The 21,904-nt window shown below is 39.3% G+C and overlaps 1 protein-coding gene across 3 annotated transcripts in view; it reads left to right on the top strand.

Moving 5' to 3' along the window:
• Positions 1-21,904, top strand: part of TBPL2 (TATA-box binding protein like 2) — a 559,024-nt gene that overhangs the window by 251,197 nt on the left and 285,923 nt on the right. The window lies entirely within an intron of this gene.

Below are 21,904 nucleotides of genomic sequence, written 5' to 3'. Positions count from 1 at the left end.
CATCAAAAGCATACTTTCATCTTATTCTTTGTATTGCTTTTAGATAAACATTTGTAAGTTGTTCTACTTGTTGTTTTTCAGTTCTGACATCCATCTGATGATCATTTTTCATGCTACACATAACCTTATTCATTTATTTTATTTATTTAAAACTGTTAACTGGGATTGGTCTGTATTACTCCCAACCTGGTTTTGAGCAAAACGCAAATGCAGATAAATGGAGGAATACTGTCCATACAAAGTTTGAAAATCATTTGTAAAGAGTATAACAAATTGTAAGAAGGCGGCTTTAACATGAAAATGTTGGTTGCAAACTGTTTAGTGGAAATGCCAAGACTTTAAGTTAGTAATTGTATGAATCACTTCACATTTTTGCTGCATATTCTTTGGTTTATGTCCATCACCTTTTCCAAATGGTGACCATTTCTTGCAAAGCATTAATCCCTTTAAGAATTTAAAATGTCAGTCGTGTGCACAGCTATAATCAATATGTAGCAGTACTTTACATCATCTTTTATGGGACTTTTACTATAGTCCCTCTATCATTTTAGAACCACTGGCAACCATCAATTTATCTTTGACGTGCAGCCTTTAAATCAGACCGCAGTGGTTCAGATGCCTTGTATACTTAAAGGACTACACATGAAACTTCTCTTTGTAATCCTCAGCATTACACTCTTACTGCTGTTTGTCTTCCCAAGTATTTGGGTGAAATTTAGATTTTCTTGCATACAACTGTCTTTTTTGGTAGTTTTAGCATTGCTCTCAAGTATAAAAAAAGGAAAAAACATATAGCACAAATGTGTAAATAACTGAAACACACAAACAAAATATGCCCTTAGGATGCCTTTTAAATTTTAACACTTTTTTTCCTTTTATTATTGCAACTTTATCAGAAGAAAGTATATCTTTAAAATTATCATCAACATGTTTTATACAAAATCACTTTTAGACATAACTAAACAAAAAATCTCTAACACTAATTTCTAACGGTCATTCATTATTTAAAAGGGTGTACATGCATAACACTTGATTCTAATGATGTCATTTAAACCTGAGTGAGTTCATTGGAAATACAAAATCTCTTGACTCTAATAAATTGTTAAAATAACATCCATGGTTATCAAGTCTTACTTGCTCTTCAACCAAAAATATATATTTTTTTAACCAAAGAAACTACTAAGTTTAGTAAGTACATTAAAATTGTGGTGCTTTATATAATACTTTTGTTTCTACTTTATTTTTCTAGCTGATTTACCAGTATAATAACATTCACAACATTAAGCCAAATAAAGTGTCTTTGGTATCTGCATGTGTGTTGCCCTTTTAATTCAAACTGTTTCTGGTTACTTTTCAGAGAAACACATGAGGGGCTGTTTGCATATCTAAATGTGAGCAGTTCCCACAAGTATAATGGCTGGTTATCTTTAATATTTAACTTGTTTCCTCTCTCCCTGGATGTTCTACCATACATTTAAAAAAAGAACTTCATTTGTTTACAAAACAAGAACGCGTTCTTATAATTATTAACTTTTAGTTATGTAAAACAACTTTCCAATTGTTGCATACAGTTTTTTAATGTTTTCAGAGATGGTGTGTGTGTGTGTCCATCTAAAAGCTTGTTTGTTTATTCACTAAAGGACCATTGTTTTGATAGTTTGTTTCAATATGAGCAAAAACTAGCTAATTCTGTTTTCTCTCCTTTCATGTCACACCTCATAAGTTAAATTCTTTGGATACCCTTTCCATAAACATTTTATTTACTTTCTGGCATTCCTTAAGGGAGTCTTCCTTTTCTGTGGCTAATTTCACTATTCTTGCATTCTGTTCATTTACAGTATTTATTGTAACGCATTTTGGCTGTGCATTCTTGTAATACAGATAAATGTTAAAATTATCCTTCCTAAAAATTATAGAACTAAAGGGTAGCCAGTCCTTGTTTAGTGTGTCTCAGCATTCAGGTGGTTCTGTCTTTGTATACTTTAGAAAAGATGTGCTATCATTTAAGTATAAAAAAAATTTTGAAGTTACTTTCATCCCATATAATAATAAAAATGTCATCAGTGAAGTGACAATAAAAAAAAAAAAAAATCAAAAAATGATGGGACTACAAATATTTTTCCACTGGGCCAAAACCAGGTTCACATAAATGGGAGCCATCTGGGACCTTGGCCACACCTCTAATTTGAAGCACATGTCTTTTTCAAACAAAATATAATTGACTTCTAAAACTAATTTTAAAAGAGTACATAAAACATTCATATCTCTGGTAGTCCTACCCCATTTCATAGAAACAAATCACCTCAACATTTCAAGGCCCTTCCTCATGGGGTTTATTGGAGTATACTGCTTTAATATTAAAAGTGACAAATCAACAGCTGCAGTACTTTTCATTATTGCTTTAACATTAAAAGTGACATTTGTCCTTTTCAATATTAACTTTACTCAGCTTCTCTAATAAAAATCCCAGGGATGTTTTTATAAATGAGGGTATTCACTCCAACCTTTTCAGTTTTTGATCCATGTTGTTGTTGTTTGTTTTTCAGCTTTTCCCGGTTAGGGGTCACCACAGTGGAACTCCGGTCAGCTAATGATTGGCAGTTGTTTTTTATGGTGTTGAGTTGCCAGCCCAACCTTCAACGAAGGCACACCCATTCAATGCATGTCTTTCGAACGCCCACTCGACTGTGGGGAGGACATGCAGACTCCACACAGAAGGCACTCCCAACCCAAGCTGAGAATCGAACGGGAGAACCTCAACAACGCTACAGCTGCACCACCGTGGATTCCATCCATTTTGGAGCCCTGTGCTGCTACTATAGGTATAAAAGGGGACTTTCTTCAACCTTGTGTATTTTAGGGATCCCAAAGCAGTAACCCAACCTGTTTTACTATCAAAAATCAAACCAACTTATCAATGTTCATTATTACATGCATAAGCATATCATCAATTCTTTTATAAACTTTCACAGAAAATAGCATTTGACACAATGCTACTATTACGATCTCTCAGCATGATTTCAGTAGCATTTACACAATCCCTGTGCTCCATCGACTACAAGACTATTACCTTTGTCTGCTTTCCTAAAGTGTATTTCTGTCATGTCCTTCAATTTACACAATGCTTTCACTAATTCATATTCAAATTATAAAAAGAGTGACCTGCCGACTTGTTCAAACAGACTTAGCTTCACATAAACTGTGAAAGGTCTGCTAAGTGCAAGAGATGGTTTGACAGTATCTTTTTCTTCACCATATTGTCCTTCTATAGAATAGGGACTGATGTATGTTAAAACATATTCCAATTTTAACCTGAATTTCTATTCATGTAGTCGCTATGCTAAATCTTTTAGAGGGGGCAAAGTTGAAGCCATGCATCAAAATGCCCATTAGTTCTTTAAATAACACAGAATCGGTCAAATTGAAAATTTTAAACATCTGGGCTTTACCTATGTAAAAAAGTGTCTGCATTTCTCTCTCGTGCGCTTTATTAATCCTTCTGCAAATCATAAAAAGTCCTTCCTCCATTATTCATTATAAAATTCTCTTCTACCTCTCTGTGTTAAATGGTCCTACATTCCCTCATTTCTGGGTAATCCCCTGTCCTCCACAGCACTGGCCATAAGTCTGTGGCTAAGAAATTTTCATGGTTGAATTCCCTTTCAGTGGTCCTAGTATTAGCCTTTCATATTATCTAGTTTATTAACATATTTGTTCTTATAAAACATACTAAAATCAGAACCTTCCTTGTACTCCCCTCTGTATATCTTTAGTTTTTCAGATTTCTTTCTCCTTTAAAGAAAGTGATACATACTCTGAAACTACATCATAATCTGATATATGAAATAGAAAATCCTTGCTCTTAATTTCCTTAATTAATTGTTCATTGTTTGTATCTAATTAACTCAACTTGTCCTTATTATATTACACTATAATGTTAATCTTCTCCAGTTTGGTTAAACCAACCAAACTGGCAGCACTATTCAGGAACTTACTGATGAGCAGTCCTCTAGGAGCCTTTAAACATTCTGGGAAAAAAATCATCCCAAACAAGGGATTTAAAACAAATGTTTCATTTCCATCTCTTTCAAATAATTATGTTCCCATTTGAACTTTGTAAAGAATTGTAAAAACTCTACTGCCAATCATGAGCGGACAGGTGCTCTGCTATGGCAACCCCTAACCAGGAAAAGCCGAAAGAAGAAGGTGATTCATGCTTTATTTTAATGGCACATTATTAGATTTAACTTCCTCGGTGATAACTTAAGAATTGCTTACAAGTACGTATTTGGAAATGAACCTATTCTTTCATTTACAGAACATACTGGAGGTAATTCTTCTGTTCTTACAGCTGAGATAATGGCCCCATCTTTACTTGACAGTCCTGTTTATAAATATGAATGAATATCACCAGGTCTCTCCACTACTTTATTAGAGTTCTGCAAGCAATGCTTTAGGAAAGGTATGCAATGGTGATTCAATTCTCACTGACTGACCCCATAGCACTGTAGAACATACATCACCAATACAAACCAACTAGTGTAGTGCAAGTTTGTAAATAACTGAAGCATTAAAAACAAAATTATATGCTGTGACACCTTTTAATTTTAGTTATTTTCTTCCCCGTTTAGTAATGGAACTTCATAAATAAACCTACCTTAAAATCATTATTTAAATGTTTTGCACAAAGTCACATATTAAGAATTAATCAAAGAAATTTCTGGTTAAGAGTTAATTGCCAATACAATTCTCTTTCTTTTGATAAACTGCTACCTCCGCAACAATTTTCAGTATGTCTGCAGCTCTTAGTTTCTAATGATCTGTACATACACATATGGATTTGTTACACTGAATCAGAATTGTCCTACTGAAACTTTGAAACCATAACTTCACAAAACCTGTTTATACACATTGCAGCATACTTTGTGGTTTTATTATAATCTTAAGTTAGTTTTATATCACCAAGCAGGATGGTTTATAGAGGCAAACTCAGTCTTCCTTTCTATGCTAGGTCAGTAGTTATACACTTCTCTGTTGGTTATGCTTGGGGTATATCACTGCTAGGAAGTTACATGCAGTTGTAAAAGCTTAATGTCTGGGGGACTGATCACTTCTTACAAAATTACTCCTTTATCCTCACTAAAAGGAGTTTGTGTCCTACGGTAATACATACCCTTAAGGTTTGTATAGTCCAGTGTTGCATGCACTTAGTCAGATTTACAGCAGACCTCAACTATAGGAAATATACGGGGACCCTACAGATAACAAGGTATGTGGAAGATCGATCATTGCTTATTTACCTATGTTATGGTCAATTCTTGAAGACGGGAGGAATTTTATTTTAACAATATTTGTCATGCTTTCAGGCTAAGATATTGGGTCTTTCTCGGCTAGCTGATTGTAGACATAAGTAGGCTGAAGTGAGGCTGTGGAAACTGAGCACAGAGCAAAATCCTTGGGGGTAATGCTGGTTTAAAGGAAGCTGGTTGAAATATTTATGGTCATTATAAGGTCTGCTTATGCATAGCTCTTTTTTTTTTTTCACTGTGGGACCTGGAGTGTCTGTGAAGCCTCAGAAATAACTGTTTCAATTTCACTGCAACATTAAGCAACACGGTTCTCTATAGTCAACATAAGCTATGAGGAGTGTTTGGGGAGTCCCACAGATTGCAGCAACTGCTTTTAATACCCATATGAGCATGCATAATTTTTTTTAGCACCTCACATATTGTGAACTGCATTGTACTAAAGACAGAGGGCCAGCTTCATTAATGCCTACACTAAGTGCACAACATTCTGAGTGAATAGACAACACAAGCATAACTCCTACCTTCTTTTCTTCTAATTTTAGTTTTCCTATTGATTTTCTTGCAACCTTCAATATTGGGGGATTCGTAACTGCTACCACAATGTGTAGACTATTTGTACACGTAGTCTAATCTTTCTGATTGAATAGACAGCACAAAAAATGCGGTAGGGATATTTTTGAATACGGATCCTGTGCACTTAGTGTAGGCATTTGTGAATCTGTAATTACTACTCTTGCTCCCTGTGATGCACTGTGTTTAGCATTTAATATATATTTTATGTGCAACCCATACCTTTAAGAAAGGCAGACTCTGTTCCACAATATTGGGATATCTACTGTTGCAGTCATGATATTGCTTTTGAAAGACACCACATTTTAGAACCAACATTTACTATAATACAGGGCTGAGAATACTGTTTGGAAATTCTTATCTTTGGAAGTTGCACTCCTTAGGATAAAGTTTACCTGATAACTTATAAGGCTGGCATATATTTTGACTGCTGTAGTGTTACAGATGTTCAATGGATTTTGAATTGCCTGTATTTTCAGTAAGAATTAAGTAGTGCTCAGTAAAGTAGTAGAGACTGCTTGGTTTTCACTTCCGGTTGTCCGAATACCAAGCAAAGCCTCACACTTAGACATTGTGCTACCAGATTATGCAGTGTTCCCCAGTTATACTCCTACCCAAACACTGTCTGTTCAGCAGTCTGCTTACAGTTTGTGTTATGCAACATTACTCTTGGAGTCCAGAGCCCCACCAGAGCAGCAGCAAAATATCATCCCCAGAAAAAGGTATACTGTGACTTTCAAACTTTATTTTTACAAGGCATGTTTTAAATATGTTGCTGTATATTCATATAAAAGGGACTGTAGATGTCCTGAAGGAGAAACGTCAGAGACTAATGGTTTTTTGACATATGGCTTGGAAAAAGAGAATTTGGAGAAGAACTGGAAATGTCTTTTTTATTGTACTGATTCAGCAAATGTCTTAAACAGCGAGTACAATTTGCCAAGACAATCTAGATATCCTCATGATGTCTTCAGGGTTGTACCTTAGTCTGTTTTTGAAATATCTGCACTATAATTTCATCTGTTTGTATGTGCTGTTGGCTTCAGCATCTTTTGCATGAAACTATTTGCAATGTTCTAGTAAAACACCTGTAATATACTGATAGATGCATTGTTTTATTTAACAATTCAAAGGCAGGACAGAGCAATGCACTTCAACATACTTGAGAAATCTCCCAAAACTGAGAGTATTTAGCATTGATGTCCCAGTGGACATAAGGTGGGTTTGCCCAGAGTGCATATAAATGGAATTCATAAGGCAAGATATAATCAGCCAGGCAGAGTGTACCTTACTAGATGATCAGCTCATTTACACGTGAAACAGAATCCTCTCAAAAAGCAAACATCTTGAAAACTGACTGTCATCTTTGTAATCTATATATATATATATATATATATATATATATATATATATAAAAACCTCACATGTTCTCAAACAACAAAACTGCCAATGGACCACTTGGGTGAAAGTCACATGATTTGGTTTATTCACAATTCATGAACCATATTTCAATTGTGGTTTTGCTTTCAGGCTTTTTCTCCATCAAAAGTTGTCCCCTACTCATGATCTGTGCCAATAATCAGGAGACAGATAATATAGAAGCATTTGATTATACCCCATGACAAAATCCACAGATAGGTACTTGCACATCTTGCCAGTAAACTTTTAGTCATTAATTAAGCCTGCTGGATGACTTCCCATGCCATTTCTTTATAGTAAAACTTGTGTACCACACATTTTAGGACTGCTGTGTTGACATTAAAACACATAGAGCAGCACTGTTCTACACTGCCATCCTATTAATGGCGACCGCAGGTTCAAGTCTCATCACTGACTTGCACTAAAAATATCTGCATGCAGATTATAGGACTTGATATTGACAAACTCTGTATTGCTTCTACATCCATGGTAATATAACAGTATTACAGATGATACATGTGTAATAATATATTTCAAGAATACTGGCAATGATGTAAAGTTAGAGATCATAGTGAAATAATTATAATGTATAGAAATATGTACAAGCGCTCAAGAACAGATTCTTTTATGTGTACAGCCCACATTCTGTCATACCTGCAAAGTAAATCAATTTGGTAAATTAAAATGTCTTTAACACAAATGTGTTTGAGCATTTCTTTCAGATGATCTGTAAAAGAAAATATTATGTTTGCCGACAGATGAGCAAATGAAGCCGTTTTAATAAAATGTCTACTTGTGGCGATTTGGCACATTCTGAGCATAAGAAAATTCAGGTAATCTTTCAGTGGAAATTTCACTTATTGGCATAAAGAATTCCATCACAAGTCATAAGTATTTCCCCCACCATCAGCTGTGTCATGGCCAGGGCTCCAGAATGGAGCAATGAAATGCTTGGTGGTGATGTGTTTAACACTATTAACTCAGTAATTATTGTCCCTTTTATGTCACTTATCTGCATGGCTGTAAGCAAGAATAGTCCTGCTTTTGTTTCTCAAGTCTCACCATCATAGTTTGTTTTCCTTGTGGTGACTGTTAAAAGGTGTAGACCATTGCAAGTCCTCACCACCTGTGGTATTCCATAAGTTAATAAGTTTTTAAGAATTGATTCTTCATGTGTGGGGATGGAGGGTATCTGATACCATAGCTGGGTATCTTGAGGAATCATCAATAATGGCTAATATTCCTTGATACATAATGGATTATCCTATTTATTTTATTTATTTATTTTTGGCCACTGCTCCTGTGACCATAAAGTCTCCCTCCTATTGCTCCACAGACCTATTTGTTCCTTTAGGTCCAAGGGTTCAAATCCATGAGTATTCATCTAATGACCTGTAAATAAGAGTTAAGTAACCGGAAGAGCTATCATTCTCAGACTGTTAGGATTTTTGTATAGCCCTGAGTTCCTTTCCTCCCTTCCATGCTGACATCATTTTAAGCTGGGTGAGTACTGGAAAGTAGCCTTGAGTGTGCACCCTGCCCTGGGCTCATATGGTGGCCACACCTGCTCTGTCGTCCTACCCTAGAGCCCTAGCATCATTCTGTCTGAGCTCTAGATGCTATCATTGCTCCATGACAGATGTACCTGACTTATTCCACACCCAGGAAAGGAACTTCCATCCTTCCTGTCTGTGGTGTCAAGCAACTGATATGCTAATTAGAGCTGAGATTATCTGGGCCATTGTCAGGGGTCTTAGCCCTCTGTCATCAGTGCAGGTTATAATGGCCCATAAAAGTCTATTCTGAAATCATTCCATGGTTCTTTTGGTGGTTTTGACTTACCATTGTGTACTGGTTTATTCTGTTGTAAAGTTGTCCGGCACAGTAAGCATTCTTTTCGTCATCCATGTGGAAAATCAGATTTTCTCTCTTACGATTGGTTACTTTTCACCTCTTCTAAATGGGCTTTGTACTTTCTCATTATACCATTTCTGGAATTTCTTGGGTACTACTAGCTTGAAACCTTAAGTAAACATTTCTCATTCTGAAACAATTGGTTTTCCTTTACATTCCTCTTTAAATGTTTCTGCATAAGGATCCTTGTTCTTTATCGTGTGCCTAGAGTCACTGTCACCGTACTCCTTTACTCTGTATAACAGTGCCTGTTCGTTCCCGTCCCTCAGTGTTAATGCTTTAGGTACAGTATGTTCAGCAGTCATGCTGACGTACGTACTTGTCATATTGAATGTGCAGGATGCCTTGCCAGATTATCAGCATTAGCTTCAGCTTCTATACTGTGCGGTAAATTGGTATGGCTGAAGTTTTAGTGCTCATCTCATAATTTTGAAGGAGGGATTTGATTCGGAGTTACTGAATATAATCCTTAATTATTTGTAATCTATGATCAATGTGAAGTCTTTTCTTGTGAAAATGCTCACACACACCCAGTAGCAATAGACCTTATTTTGACAATCTTTTTTTAATATTCAACAAAGCCCTCATGGCATCTGCAATGACTTTCCCATTTTTTTTCTCTTAATACTGCACCAAGCCCATTAAAATGTACACCTATTTTTCGGGAATGACTGTATTAATACAATATTTTGTAGAAGGTCAACCCTTTTGTCATCTTTTCCAGTATTTCCTGTTGTTCTGACAAAATAAATGGACCTTTGCTTATCTACTTTTATAGCACCCCTGTAATTGTGACTAAATATTTTACAAACCTAGAGTTGCAATTAACTATTATTAAAATAATTGTATTACTTTCCTATTCATTGGAGTTGTCCTCACTCTTCCAACCTTTTTGGGGAATGGTAACAGTGCCATTCTTGGAAAATAACCCCTAAAGCTCAGGATTGTTGTTCTTTTCATTGTCTTTGTAACATCTTTCCTGAAAGATCATCCTGCTCCGTTTCTACTACATCATAATGTCCTTACTAAAATCGTTGGCATTTTTGATCCTCTGTATTACTTGTACTACATGTGAAAAGAGCTCCACAGCAAAACTGACCATGAATTTTAGACTTCCTGTTATTTAGCTTATGTAAGTAGAAAAAGCTGTGATATTTCTGTAGCTAGTGTAAAATAATAAAGGAGCTTTAGTGGAGTTTAATTTATTTTGAACCATGTAAGCAATTGTGAGTATTTTTATATCCTGTATAGACTTCATCTGTTCTGTTAAATGTCTTTGTGATATGTCTGCACTCACCTAAGTGTTCTTTTGATTATAATAATATATCTTTTTGCAATCTTTACTTTTCTTCTGTTTTATGAATGTATAGTCAGTACTTTATACACACGTATGCAACATTGACTGTTTATCTCCTGTTCCTGGGGCACCCACTTCATAGATTATTTAGGTGGTACTTGAAATCTATAAACTTGTCTTTGGCCAGATTTTAGACAAGCTCCCTCTTATGGGAAACCCTCGTTCCCCATATGGATCGGTAGAAGATTCTAAAGAACAAGCCTGATTAATCTTGGTTTAGCTTCTCATCTGTTTGTATCTTGGGTTCATGTTGCTCTTGTTTCAAATCCCAAAGGGTAATCTATCTCCTGAGGTTGGAAATCCCATTTCTTCACTAATGATTAATCAGGGTTGTTATTAGTAATGACTGTTACCTGTCAGTGACCAGGGATTATTTAGGATACTGTTTTTGTAGAACATCCACTCCATCAAGATGTCTAGTTATATATTCCTAGACCCAAAACCTGTTTCATCTGATCTTTCGGTCATTTTCTTTTCTCTGAGCCCTACATCCATTTGTTCCAGGCTAGGTGACGTCTTTACTACCACCTGTATATGCAGGCTCCTCTATTGGGCTCCAGTACCCTTGTTGTGTGGCCACCTGCTATCCACACTTCTCCTGTCCATTTTTCCCTGTCACAGTATGACCATGACATGTAATTCTAGTTACTACTCTTGATCATCCATCCAGACTATAACTTAACAATTGTAATCACGGCCTCAAAAACCATAATAAATCCAGTAAAGCAAAGCCCAACTCCAGAAAGGAACTGCACCAGTCCAATAGAAGTGAAATAGGTTTATTTTAAGCTGAATACCATGCAAAATTAGCTTTTCGTCATGGACAAAGACTTCATCAGAAAAAAACTGGCATATAGAAATGGTGCTTCTTTTATACATAACCCTAAATTGCTAACAAATTAGTGAGATAATAAGCTAAAGATATAGGTACTGCTCTTAAAGGCATATTCAAATATATATAACCACCAAACAAACACACAGTTATAAAAACCACAAACATGAGAAGGCCAGAAGTACGTCTATGTGGTGCACTTTATTAAAATGAAAAAAGTGTTCAAATCTCTAGTGCCTCAGCTACATGAGCCTTGTACAGAATATAACCCACACTATTCCATACACTCCTTAAATATGCCCCCATTAAATCAATTAAACAGTTAATTTAATAAAAATATTTTAAAAAATTCACAAAAAACATTTCCAATTACATTCGTTACTAAGACCTATGGGAAAAAGAGTATTAAACTTTAAAATAAAAATAAATTATTTTCTTCTTAATTGATTTTTTTATATCACACAAAAATGTATATTCATTTAACACTTGTTCCAAAGCAGTTGCTTGCAGCCCAGATGGATCCCCATTATGAAATTGTTGAAAATTTATAGGTTCAGGACTAACTTCACTACCTTTTTTGAAGTCCCTCACATGCTCTTTTAACCTTGTAGAAAAACTTCTCTTACTTTCACCTATGTAAAATTTTCCACAGGGACATCCAAGTCCATATATCACCCCTTCACTCCCATAACTAAAAGGACCCTGCTCTTGAAATCTTTTACCATTAATTTGGGGGAAATTTCCAACTACAAATTTGCATCCTGCACATTTTCCACAGGGAAAAGTGCCATTTTGAACCATTGTATTATTTATTGTTACCAGGGGCATACAAAATCTCCCATGTACCAGAAAATCGTTTATGCTTCTCCCTCTCATATTCCAAAACTAATCACCATAAGTTATATAGCCACAGTTAAATACTTCAAACACGTGTTTAAAAACATTTAGACCACAAAAATTTATGAAACGTGTAAAAACACTTAATCATGTTTTGATTTTTTTTAATCTTTTCCTATGTGATAAATGGAACTTTGATAGTTGGTAAAGTGTTGCAGTAGTACTAAAATTTAAATATTTATATAAAAATGAGACCAAAATTCAAAAGTGAATGTTTGAATGAAAAGCTCAAACCATTTGTTAACTAGTTACTACTCAATGTTTTTGGGCATCTCTTTGCTGGCTGTTAGTAAGGTTTAGTATCTGTTTGCCTTTTGTTTTAGTACTGGCATCAGGGATACGTTGTCATTAATACCTGGAGGGTGGGTGGCATTTAATTTGCCAATATAACTCCCTAACCTCCCGGTATTCATTCCGGGCACCCCCTCTCGGATCTGGGATAACCACTTCCACTATAGTAAATAAGAAAGAATTTAAAGCCACTACATGATGTTGAATGTTGATACAGACCATTGATACCATTACTTGCGGAAATCTCAAAATTGTGCTCATAAATTCTTCTTTTTTTTTTTAAGTTGCCTTTCAGTTCTATGAAATTTCCACAGGTAATGGCAACATTTGTATGGACTCCTTTTTGTTCTGGTGCATCTGAACTCTTGCATTCAAAGCCTGTTTTTCTTGTGATGACCATGTTTAGTATATCTAATATGTGGACTATGTTTTCTGGTCCTCCTGTTTCTTCATATATGTACCATACCTGCTTTCCTACTATGTTTAATAGTAAGGCTTTTACTCTCAACTCTTAATACTCAAGGTTGTTACATAATTTCAAGTCTGGTCACCTACTACCCACTTTGTGTGGTCTAATATTTGTGTCACTCCTGTTTCAAAAACTGGCAAGACAGCATTCGCTACAAACATTTGTGCCCATGCTTTAATGTTAAACTTTTATAAAATTTTTATGTATGTTTTTGCTTGTATAACATAATTTAGTAATCTATAAAATTTGGATGCTGACTAGAGTGTGACTGTTTTGTGATCAGTGGTGATAAGTGTTATCAGAAAGTGCGTTACAGTAGACTCCCTCTTATCCGGTCTCACTATGACTGGACCTTAGGCCGGATAAACCAGTGGCTGGTTAATCAGAAAAAGCTTTACAAAAAGTTTATTCAGTACTTTGCCATTAACGGGGCAGCAGTCCACAAATATAAATGCTTTTCTCTGTTTGGAAACCTTGTTAATAAGTGTTAGACAGTCAGGTGAGATGTGCACTGATGGAAGGTGACATGCAGCACAGATAATGTAGAACCATCGATACTGGGTTGCCTCTGGTGTCTAATTAAAATCTGTTGTTGTTGACCACTTTCGGTATTTCTTGGGTGCTGCTCATTGCATTGTAGTACAGTTTTTGATTTTAAGGCGATTTGGGAGTAGCTACTGTAGCTGTATGAAAATAGCATAACTGCTGGTTGCTGTATCTGAATCCTCCATCATGGTTAGTGTCAGGGTTTTAGGGTTAATGATTTAGGGATAGGATGTTCATGTAAAAAAAAAAAAAAAAAGTTTCCAGTTGTTGGCCGTAACTCATTTTTCTCATTTTGTAAAACAGTATACGCAAAAGACTCATGCCTGTCAGGTAGGAGTAACAAAGGCTACTTAATGTGAGGAATGGTTATTCAGATGAAGTAGCAACAGTCCTGTAAGTATGACTGGTTAGGTGAATGGTTTAATCTGTCTTTGTGTGATATAATTTTTGCCTTCATTGAAAGTGGTTAACAGAGTTATTTTGCTATCATTTTAAATAATTGTATGAGGTTGTCCTTTTATGTTTTGCAGTGTGAAACGAAGTTATGAACTCACCATAACGTTCGATGTATGTAGTCCATCTCGCCTCACATTCTTACCAGGTTCGAGCAACATCGGCTCCAACTCGGCCAAACCTTTCTAGCTCAAAGTCTTCTATTGGCTGGGCTAAGCAGGTATCCCATGGTGCACTGCTCCATATCCCCAGATCTGGTTTGCTGCAATACTCATTTATACCCCATGCATACACAACATCCAGATAAAAAGAATAAGCTAAAGTAAAGGGAACTCTGTATGTAGATAGAAACCTAACCTCCAGATCCTCCAGGAAGGGGGAAGGTAGGAGGGTGAATAAGAATGTGAGGCGAGATGGACTACATACATCAAACGCTATGGTGAGTACATAACTTCTTGATGTTATGTAGTCCTATCTCGCCTACATTCTTACCTGTGGGACAGCATCCCTAGCACCTACATCCTGGGTGGCTCATAGGAACATACTCCTGAGTACTGTGGAACCAAAGGACGACCTGCCCCTACAAACCACGTCCAATTTGTAATGAGAAACAAATGTGTGAGGAGAAGCCCAAGTAGCTGCAGCACATACATCATCCATTGACAATCTGGCTTGATAGGCTGTAGATGTAGAAACAGCCCGAGTAGAGTGAGCCTTGTCCAGAAATGGCAGATCTTTTCCTCCTGCGTGGTAGGTGAAAGAAATGCAACTAGATATCCATCTGGATAGGGTGATCTTGGAGACTGGGGACCCAATTTTGTTTTCCGAAAAGGAGACAAATAGTTGATCAGACTTCCGGATATCTTTTGTTAGGTGCAGATAGAAATGTAACTGTCTGTGTACATCCAATTGATGAAATGTAAATTCTGCCTTGTTTGAAAAATGAGGAAAGAATACAGGCAACTCAATGGATTGATTAAGATTAGACTCTGAAGCCACTTTAGGAAGGAAAGAAGGGTTTGGTCTAAGAGCAACCCTGTCCTTATGGAAGATTAAGTATGATGGTTTGATAGAGAGGGCTTGAATTTCTGAAACTTGCCTTGCTGAAGTGATTGCTGTTAAGAAGGCCATTTTCCAGGTCAAGAATTTAAATTCACAAGTAGCTGCAGGCTCGAAAGGTGGTGAAGTAAGGGCTTGTAAAACAAAACTGAGATCCCAGGGCATGATAGGTTTGGAGACCGGGGGACGGAGTAGCAGAGTACCCTTCAGGAAAGCCTTGCAGAGTCTATGAGCCATGAGACTAGGCTCATTAGCAACATGAAAATTAGAGATCGCTGCCAATTGAACTTTGATGGTAGCTGATGTGGAACCCTGATGGAAAAGCATAGACAAAAACTCCAAGACTGAAACAATTGGAGCTGTGTAATGACCAATTCCTTGGGTATGCGCCCAAATAGAAAACCTCTTCCATTTGCTAGAATAAATCTTCCTAGTAGATGGCTTATGAGAGGAAGATAAAATGTGAACTACTTCCGGTGAAAATTTATGAAGCCTAACTAACGATGGAAGTGGAGTAGCCAGGCTGTCAACCGGAGGGTCATCAGAGAGGGGAGGAACTGTCCCGACATGTGTGTCAGTAAATCTGGTTGAGGGTCCAGAATCCAAGGAGTGTCCACAATGTATGGTTGAAGAAAGGGGAACCAGACTTGATGAGGCCAGTGTGTAGCAATCAGCATCATTCTGCTTCCCAAGGATTGCGCTTTCTGAATCACCTTTGACAGCAAGGGAAATGGAGGAAAGCATAAAGCAGACCAGAGGGCCAATCATGAATGAGTGCATCCCTGGGTGACTCCCTCTGTGGGGGATCAGTGTGAAGTAGCTGCTGCATTTGGCAATGAGGGGGATGGCAAAAAGGTCGATTCAGGGACCACTCGTAAGGCATCAGAATAGCTTCGCTTAGCCTGTCCGCAATCACGTTTGACTTCCCCGGAATGTGCGTTGCCACCAGAAACCGTTGGGAAGTTACTGCCCACTGCCACACATGCATGGCCTCTCTGCACAGGGGGTAAGACCTGGTTCCCCCTTGCTTGTTTAGATACCACACTACTGACATGTTGTCCGAGTGTATTGCAATCGTCCCTAGAGGTAGAAAGCTCTGAAGTGCCTGCAACGCAAGTAGCACTGCTCTCATCTCTAGGACATTGATATGCAGATGTATCTCATGATCTTGCCACATGCCTTGGACTGTCCTGCCAAGATAATGCCCCCCACCCCCACCCCATCTGGGAGGCGTCCGTGGTCACTGTGGCAACCGGGATGGGTGGAACGAAGGGCCTTCCCCCATCCAAACTGTTGGTGCAAAGCCACCAACTGAGGTCCTGTTTGCATCTGTCCGTGAGCAAAATGGGGTGAGAAAGTGGAAATTTTTGGAGAGATCATTGAACAAAGAGGAGCCATTGGAGAAGTCTTGTGCAATCTCGCTAGAGGGACCAACATAATTGTTGCTGCCATGGTCCCCAGGAGTTGGAGAACCCCATCTTGCCTTCGCTTTCCTCAGGGGCATCAGGATGTGTATCTGTTGTTGTAAGACTTTGATCCTCTCCTGCGGTAAAAATGCTTGCATTCGAATGGTGTCTAATTCTGCGCCTATAAAGGTGACATGCTGTGAAGGCAACAAAGCAGATTTTTCCCAATTTAGTGTTATGCCCAAATGTTGACATAGAGTGATGGTAGTGTCCCTGGTTTGGACTAGTTGATGCCTGGTGGGGGGTGGTAAGGAGCCAGTCATCCAGATACAGAAACACTTGGAATCCCTGACGTCTCAAGTGAGCAGTCACCATTGCTATACACTTGGTGAACACCCTGAGGGCTGTGGTGAGACCAAAGGGCAGGGCTCAAAACTGGAAATGACTGGCTCCCAGCTGGAAGTGTAGGTGACTCCTGGATGTCCTGTCCATTTTTACATGGTAGTAAGCATCCTTGAGATTGATGGAGCACATCCATACCTCCTCTCCCAACAATGGGAGAATCGATTGTAGTGTGACCATATGGAACTTGGACTTCTGTACATAATTGTTCAGTTGGCTGAGATCTAATATGGGTCTCAGGTCCCCTGTTCCTTTTGGCACCAAAAAGAATCTTGACCAAGTCCCTAATCCGATTTGGTCTGAGGGGACATGCTGGATGGCTCCTTTTCCTAGCAGCTTTGAAACCTCTGAGGCTGCTTGATCCCTTTGACTGGGTGGAATGTCTAGGATTTTTCTGATTGAAGGGGGGGTCTGATGTAAACGGAATGAGATAACCTCCAGAAATTATTCGTAATACCCATCACTCCCGGGTGATGCTTTTCCAGGTTTCTGGATATAACTAAATTCGACCCCCGACTGGCTCTGGATAAGCACAGCCACGCACTCCCTCAGGAACGAGAGTAGAGAGAGCTGCGAAAGGAATCGTGGTCTCCCAAATTGTGGAGGCCACCTCTGCCTCTAGGGTGGCATCTTCCTGAATAACCTCCCCCTCCTCTGCCTCTGGAGGGGGACTCACCTTGTGCGGCAGTAAAAAAACCTCTGTGATTTCTTGAACCACATCTTCCCGCCCCGGTGGGCCTTGGGGTAAGGCCTAGAAGGAAGGGAAAAATGGACCCCTACAGCAGACAGGGTCTTTCCCTCTTGCTCACACCTGGTGAGGGTGTCTTTTACTTTGGTTCCGAACAAAGAAGAACCATCAAAGGGGGCGGCCTCCGGGAAGTGACAAAGGCGCAGCCAAGCTTGCCTTCTAAGGGCGACTCCTGAGCTTGCTGCCCTACTCACTCCCTCGGCTGCATACGAAATGAGCCGCATGGAGGAGTTGACAATGGAATTGAGGGTAGACACCTGGGCGTTAACTGTCTGGGCCACCCCCTCAGGGACGTTACCCGCAAGAGTATCTCCTAACTCCTTTAGGAGATCTCTCTGGAGCCAAGTGAAATGAGACCGATAGTTCAGCGACCATAAGGTAAAGGTTGCTGATGAGAGTGTATGCTTCCCATACTGGTCCATGGTCCTAGACTCCTTGTTAGGAGGAAGGACAGAGGAAGAGGTCTCTGCTACTTCCTTCTGAGTGGCCGCTGCCACCACCATGGCATCTACAGGGACTCCTTTGGACAGAAACTCCTTACCCTGGGGAGCAGAAAGAAACTTGTTGGGACACCTGGGTATGGGCTCCACAGGATCAGGGTTTTCCCACACCCTTCGACATAACAAATCAAGGAGCTTGTCGAAGGGTGGGGACACCCAGGAGGCAGAGGGCTGAGCACTAAAGGCCTTAAGGAAGACAGACTCCTCCTCGGAAGGGGCTTTGGATGGCCAGTCACCTCTTTCAGTATCTCCAGAATGTTGGCGAAGGAAACGTCATCAGAGATTGACTTGGGGACTCCTATTCCTCGAGGTCAGTATCAGAGGTGAGGGACTCATCCTGGGAGTCTATGTGCTTCCTTTTGCACATTTTCTTTCTAGGGGGATCCTCAGGCACGAACTCTGAAGGGCCCTCAAAGTTGGGGACCATTCATGGTGGTATCCCTAGGCCTTGGTGCTCTGCTGTCCATGGATAGGTGGTGATCAGAGACTCTCACCAGAGTGGTGGGGGACAGAGTGACTGACCCACCTGATGTAGCTGACTATCTGACCAGCACAGTCCACATGGCCTTGAAGGCAGGCCCCCCCAAGTCCGAGGACCGGCCAGCCTCCGAGACCATGACGGGAGTCTGAGTTCCCCGAGCCGAAGCACTGAGAGGGAGACTCTGAACCGAAATATGTCCTGAGATGTCCCCCTCAAGCCCGACTGAAGAATCCTGAGTCCCAAACCCCGAGAACGGAGCCGACTGGGTCGGAGCTGATGTCGGCACCGATGGAGCCAGAGCGGCCATCGGAACCGGCCTAGGAACATCACATGGAACACTCCAGCTCCGAAGACAGAGATGCGCTCGGAGGAGGAATGATCGAAGAAGGGGTCAGGACTGGCTCCAGAGCCAACTGGGCCAGAGCCAAAAACAGTTTTGCCAAAACCGGTGACTGGAGGAGCCTCTGGACTCACATCCACATCCAAAAGGGTCCTGGAGGATTTGGAGGACAGGGAGGAAGATCGAGATCTCCTCTCAGGAGAAACTTGTCTGAGACTGGGCGATCGGCTCTGAAGAGGTTCCAATATAATTGGAGCAGACACCGGTTCCATTAACACAGACACCTCCTGCGGCCCCGAGGACAGTGGACCCTAGGAGGTGGATGCAATTTTTGTGACTTTCTCCGGATGCTCCAATGAAGCTGACAGAGCCGGAGATCTCTTTTTAGACTTGGATGACTTAGACGTAGCACTGGGAGAAGAATCCAAGGCCTCTTCAAAAGAGGGTTTCAAGAGTCCCTTTAAGATCAGCTTATTCTCTCTTGGAGCACTCTGGGACTGAACCCATGGCAAAAACTGCAGGACTCCTGAAGATGAATGGCTCCCAGGCAATAGACGCAAATAGAATGCCCATCGGTGATGGACATTTTGAACCCGCATTTAGAGCACTTTTTGAAACCTGAAGGTTTGTGCTCCTTGGAATCTTTGGACATTTTTCACAACAAACACCAACAATGCAACCTAAGAAACGGTCTGACTAGAAACTCACAGACGCTCAACACCACAAAAAATGCGGGAACCAGTTATAAATTGTAACAGTGCACACACACACTAGAGATGCACACTGAGACAAACTATGTCAAAAACCTCTAACTAAAACGGTTCATGACCACAAGGTAAGGGAACAGAACCAAACCTCTAACTTAAATGGTTTAGCAAATAGATAGGACAAAAGGACTAGGTCCTCTAACTGAAATGGGCCTAGCCCGAGGGAACAGTTAGCAGGATAGCACAAAACAAGCACACTACCAAAAACCTAAACAACACTAAAGACAATAGCTATGAAAATAGCGTTTTGTTTATGAACAAAATTTTTTCTCAAGACAAGAAAAAGGTACTTGGCCACAGCCAAGAGCGAGACCACGTCCGAGCTACACGAGCAGCAAACAAGATCTGGGATATGGAGCAGTGCACCATGGGATACCTGCTTAGCCCAGCCAATAGAAGACTTGGAGCTAGAAATGTTTGGCCGAGTCAGAGCCGATATTCGGCTCCGAACCCACGGGTAAGAATGTAGGTGAGATAGGACTACATAGCATCATATAGTGAATGGCTGGAGATGAGGCGTGACAGCTTTTTCAGTTGTGTAGAGCTTCAGTGTGCAGGAAAATATGTGGCATTAACTTTAGAACATATTTAAGTACTCTGCCAAGTTTTGAAGAAAATTATTTCCTGTTCTCGACCTGTACATTCCGCGGCAACATTTATGTTTGTGGATGACTGCTGCCCCATTAACGGAAAAGTACCAGTTATTCTTATCAACCTAGCACTTCGGAATGCCTTTGCTTATCGTTTTACTCTTAAAATTTTAAAATATTGAAACAAAAATGAACTTGCAAGTTCATTTCTGCTTCAATATCTTAACATTTTAAGAGTAAAACCATAAGCCGAGAGGTTCCAAAGTGCACAGAGGACACGGAAGTGGTGTTCTCTGTCTGTTGCTATAGCCAGTTAAAGCGTATTCCAGTCAAAGTGAGACCAGATAAGAGGGAGTCAACTATAGCTGTCAAAGTATGCACTTTCAAGAGTCCTAAATGTTCTAAAAAGTAATAATAATAATTCAGTGGCATACTCCTTATCTCCTGCTAATTTATATACTAATTTCAAGGTCAGTGTATCTCAGGCAAAGCAGAAGTTCTTGAGATTCTATTTTCTCTTTTATAGCAGAATTCTCTGAGTCACACACTAGTGATAGTGCATTTAGTATCAGTCACTAGTCTATCGTACTTTCTTTGTAAAAAACTGATTAACTTTAACGTTTTCTCTTCGCTGTAGTAATTCATTCAGTTTTTCTGTGTAAACAGGCAAGTTTTGCGGCTTGTCAAATGCATCTCTTCATGACATCAAGGACCTTGCCAAATCAGGCCTGTATGCCCGCTACCATTTCTTTAATTTATTTCAAATTCAGATGAATTACTTCAGTAATACTATCTAGCCTTTGCTGCCATCATCACCTTTTTCCTTTAGTCTTTTGCCAGCCTCAGTGCTTTCTCCACTGCATCCTGTCTTCGCATAACGTGACGTAACATATCTGAGTTTTAGGTTTACTATCTGACCTTCCAATGAACAGTCTGAATTTATTTCTTTAAGTATCAACTGAAATATTTTCATGCATTCCACAAAGGTCTTCATTTTCTCCAGCAGCACAGATCAGTAATGATTTTCTGCTGAATAGCCTTATTTATAGTCCAGCTCACACAGCTGTTTGTTATTACTGGGGGGCTGCAGCTTTGACTGCATGAACCTTTTGACAATATGATGTTTTTGCTCTTTAATATATTATCTTAATTCACTGCATCTCCCAATAGCAAAGCATTTTTTTAAATTCATGACTGCTATCGCTATCTGCAGAATCTGTGATCCCAGGAAAACAGATCTTTCACCAAACTCTATTCCCCATCTGCTTACAAAGAAATTATATACTTGGCACTTTTTTGGATGTTTACAACAAACCTGTACTTGTTCTTTCTCATCTTGTATTCATCAATTTGTGTTTTCAGTTCTCCCTTATTTAAGCCACCAGAAGGTATCCTTTTCCTATCCTACGTTGTTAATTTTTCTCCCAGTAGTTTTGGTTCCTGCAGCGGATTCATCTAACCCAGCATTATACATAATTTGATACATAATTTGATATATAAAATAAGTATGGTGATGGTATACAGCCTTGTCACTTTCCTTTCCCAGTCTTGAAT

This window comes from Protopterus annectens, chromosome 6.part0 (assembly GCF_019279795.1).
Source record: "Protopterus annectens isolate FY-2018-M chromosome 6.part0, PAN1.0, whole genome shotgun sequence".
Taxonomy (NCBI): domain Eukaryota; kingdom Metazoa; phylum Chordata; order Ceratodontiformes; family Protopteridae; genus Protopterus; species Protopterus annectens.
Note: the sequence above shows the minus strand (reverse complement) of the source record. Positions and strands in the feature narration are given on the sequence as shown.